Here is a 5,000-nt window from a genome sequence, read left to right as displayed (position 1 = left end):
ATTTCTGTTTCTATATGTATCTCATACAGGGTTCGTAGAGTACCGTTTGTGATGTAGAATGTATCTATTTCAGTAAGATCACATTTTTGTTGTTTTACGTACTTGTCATAAGCATATGAAATGTTGCTTGTATTTATTTGCTTTGTAAATATGTAATAAAATTGTAAATATTAAATATTTAATCAATATATATATATATATATATATATATATATACACAAGTTTTATCTTTTTAATTCATTTTTTCCGTGAACTATGAAATATTTGTCATAATATTTGTCAAACGTATTATAAGAAGGTGAATAATCAATACATTCGAAATTCATTTAAGGTATATTTAAAAACACCGTTTTGATTAAATGGCCTGATATCAAAAGAATTTTTCGAAACTCCTTGTTTGTGCTTAATATACTCACTTAATGTTTTCGAATGTGCTTTGACTGTAGAATTTCCACAGGTCTCGCTTGTAGATATTATTTCAGTTCGCTTTGAATTTAAGCAGGTTTGTGTTAATAACGTTGTGTTAGCAAATATTTTCAGATACACCAATTTGACAGATATTTTATATCTGATATTTTATACCTTCTTTCTCCCCCCTCTCTCACCCCGTACATATATATACATATATATATTATATACAGAAGATACCAAATCCTTGCATATGATGTATGTTGATTTTATTTAAGCATTTACTGATCCATATAAGCCCGGTCAATAGCACCTATATGCGTATCGTTTATATCGAGAGTGCGTCTCCACAGTAGACCACTGAGTACTGGAGTAATGTCAATTTCATCATTCCGGAAAAACCTGTGCGCTTTTACTGTAGCATATTGTACTAAACAGCGACGTTTATTGTAACCTAAGCAGATTTCTGTCTTTTGATGCAGCCATTTTTTTATACTGATTCCCACGTCAGGTAGCAGGGGAACGGATCATGCATATGTTCTTAGCAGCGTTTTGCAATTTTGTTTCAAAATATTAAGCCTCAAAAATAAAGAAGCATTATTCTGACCAATAAACTCTGTGAACACTCGAAAGATATGTCAAAACTGAAAACATTAACTTCACAGTTACTTCAACTTTACATATCTAAACATATCTTAGTAGTACAATATTAAAAAGCGAATGTGCAGCACTCATTTACAAAGTATAATATTTTAAAAAATCACAGCATTCGATTCCTGCCTCCTTGATATGAAAAGATCTTCTTGCTTCCTCATAATCTTAGTTAATACTTCAAGTACAAGTGTGATTTTTATTCCTGTTATCGACATTGTACTAGGGATTGTTGAATAATATTCAGCCCTTCTCGAGAAAATAATTACACAAGCATACTTGCCAATTTGGGAAACCTTTGTATCTAAGAGCAATAGCTACTTTATAAAATTGTTGAAGACATCCTCTACTTAAAGTACTCGATGGTGGGTACACTCTTTCAGAAAAACAAGAGAACAGGTGATATAATGTTAATGCTATGAAGCTTCATTCAACAACAGAGGGAAGATTGATGTCTAGAAGTATCAAGAAATCAAATGAGCGAAATGATTATTATTGATCAAAAGTAGCAGTGCATATAAGGTTACATTTCTACGGAGGCATGTCTACACTATTACATTTCGGTTATATATATTCAACTAGAATAACAAATTCGATTATACCACCAACTATTTCTAGTAGTTTACAGTCATAAGTTGACAAAAGAATATAAAAGTGTAGTGAGTAGCCATCGCTTAATTATATTTAGTTGACTTAGAATGAAAATTATTTTAACTATTAATTCCTGAATTAATACAAAGAATGTATAAAAAACAACATTTCTATGTATTAATGAAATATGTTGGGATGATCTACTTTATTCGCGCGGAAATGTTTCTCAGTTAATTAAAATCTCACTCTTAGATATAAACAGCAAGGTCTCAGGTTTTATATAGATTTTGAAGAAATGAAAGCTTGGATTGCCTTTAAAAGCAAGGCACATATAATGGACGTATTTCAGTCTATACGAGATCACCCGATTCAACATTTAGCAATAATTAGCTACGACCAACTTTTCATAACCATTTACATAATGATGACATATACACTAGAGAAAATAACATACTTCAGTCAAATGCACGAACTCAACTAAATGGAGAAATGATGCTCAAATAATCATTCACAAAAACATTCGTAGGCCGTTGAAATTTCAGTTTGTAGAATTAAACAAAATACTTAAAAGTTAGAGTTTATAAAACATGGGTAAGGCAATTTTAATGAGGAAAGAATACCTTATACTTAATTGAAATGTATTGGAAAAGGGACCCCGATGTTTGCAGAGAATTTACAAATACTGACATACATATTAGTATTTGTAAGATCCTATTTATGTAGTAAAAATAACTGAAAAATTGATAAGGTGAGAAAGAATGTTACATATTGAAAACTGTTATGAATAATATTATGTCTGTAAAATTTGTATAATAATAAAAATAAGCTAAGTGGGATTACTTGAATTATTTTTTTTAGTTATTAAATTATGTGTATTAGTTGAATTGCATTTACTAAATACATGTGAATGGGATATCTGCATATATACAATACACATAATACTTTCTACCGTGTGTACGAGGCCAGCCATTTTACGGGAAGTGGAAATTGATTAACATCGAGCCCGGCATCCAAATGGTACTTATTTTATCGCTGTCAACCTTAGTGGCATTTGAACTAAGAGCATATAAACCTGCAGAAATACTAGAATTTTGTCCGGCGCGGTAACGATTCTCAGGGCTCACTGCCTTAAGTACAAATCTCACTCTAAGCATACTAACTTTATTTATAGGAAAGCTGTTTTAAATTTATTCCACTTAAAATATTCCTTTATAATTGTGTAAATGATTCTCACTAAATGCCATTTATAAGGGAAATATACACGAAAAATAGCCATAAGCATAAGATCTCTATAGATAACATCAAAGGAAACATCAATAAAATACCATATTCACTGTACATTATTACGTGGAAACGGTTGTAACATATGCAGAGAGCAAAATACTTTGGAAAATATAGTAAAGGCTATCGGTGACAGTTCAAATAATAATTTATTCCTACATATGGGCACGTTTATATACGTATACAATTATATTCAGATGTTGAGAATCACTTTTCAAGGATTTTTGGAAATACAATTTCTAAATTGCGCTCGCTCCTGTACATAGAAGAGAATAAAGAAACGGAATAAGAATCAAGAGAAAAAGGAGTAAAACGATTGAGAAAGTGATAGAGAGAGTGGGAGGAATATGTAACAATACACAGAGAACAAAGAGGGAAGTCGAAAAAGATACGACGCTCAGGACAAAGAGGAAAGTCGAAAAAGATACGACGCTCAGGCTAAACATAATTGTAACAAAGAAAAGAAATATAAACAAAAACAAAACACAAAATAATTAAAATGAAAATATAATTGCATCAGTAATAAGGTAACTCTTAATATAGATAACACGGCATCTCTCTCTCTCTCTCTCTCTCTCTCTCTATATATATATATATATATATATATATATAATATATATATATATATATATATAGTAGCAGTAGTGGGGTTATTGAGACGTGGAAGATATAAATTGACAAATACTTGTAACCATACAGCTGACAACAGTTTTATCAAGTATTACTGGCTACTCGTGCTGATTCATAAAATACTGTTTGAAATCTGGGTCAGAAATTGTACAGGGAATTGTTAAAGGGAATGATAAAAGAACACATTTGTAACCGAAAAGGTATCGTCATGAAGAACTACTATAATCTCATACACAAAAACCCGTATACATACACACTTACTTACATACACATGTACATACATACACACACGGATGCACCACACGCACACACACATACACAGAGATGTATACATAATACTCGTATTATCATCTGCTAATTTCTTCACTAGATATACATATACTTATTGTCTTAAATGTATTGAAATGTATCTGTCTGAAAACATTTTGAATTAATAATATTGTAAATGAGGTTTTAGACATTAATAGAATTTTCATCCAGTGATTCCATACGTCAAAAGTGATACATTCTTTTTACGTCGTTCAACTGATTGCTTAATCAATTATTCCGCGCCTTTATGTCAAATTCTAAATATTGTATCTACTTGAGTGTTAGTATGTTATCTGATAACTAGTAATAATGTTTATCTTCCGACGCATTCTTACATCACGCTAAAAGTAAAGAAATACTTGTATATTCTCTCCTTTGTTTTTTAGCGTTGAATATTCTAATATCCTAATACATTATTTTATCAGTTGGTTTTCTAATGTGATTTTAAGAAGGAAATAATTTGCATTAATACGTAATGTCTTTTAGATATGGTCTACATGTTCTCTTGAATTATGATCTACTGTATATTCCATGTACTTAGTACGGGATATCATTATATTTATAATCCTAATTTGGCAAGATAATAAGAGTTATTCTAAAGTTATCTGTATATCTAGCTATCCACTTAATGTTGCCTGTAAATATGGGGACTTATGTAATTGTATTTTCGTATATGTTTACCATCTCTGTATGAATAACTGTTTAAGCTGATATATATAAATATATGTATACATAAATTCACATACGTATGTGTCTATGTGCGTGTGTGCGTGCATATGTATATATATATATATATATATATATATATATTATATATATTTACCTTATAAATTTGTGGCTGATTTAGCGAAATGCTAATGCGTAAACTAAAAATTAATATAAGCAACGAGGCGAAATGTTATATCATAAAGGAAAAATGTTGTCTTCACTAAGTTGATTAAGTATGCCAAAAAAACTACAATGCTTGAAATAACAGTTAAAAGCCACTTCATGCCCAAAGGAGAGCGCAATATATATACACTAGCAGGGGAAGATACAACCCCATGCTCGTGTTTATAATCACCTCACTAGACCTAGATTAGTCTGTTCTGCCGGCCTCGTCAATAGTGACTTCCCAGTCGGTCGATGGC

The sequence above is a fragment of the Octopus sinensis genome, linkage group LG5 (assembly GCF_006345805.1).
Source record: "Octopus sinensis linkage group LG5, ASM634580v1, whole genome shotgun sequence".
Classification (NCBI taxonomy): Eukaryota; Metazoa; Mollusca; class Cephalopoda; order Octopoda; family Octopodidae; genus Octopus; species Octopus sinensis.
The sequence above is the reverse complement of the archived record's forward strand: the minus strand, read 5'-3'. Positions refer to the sequence as shown.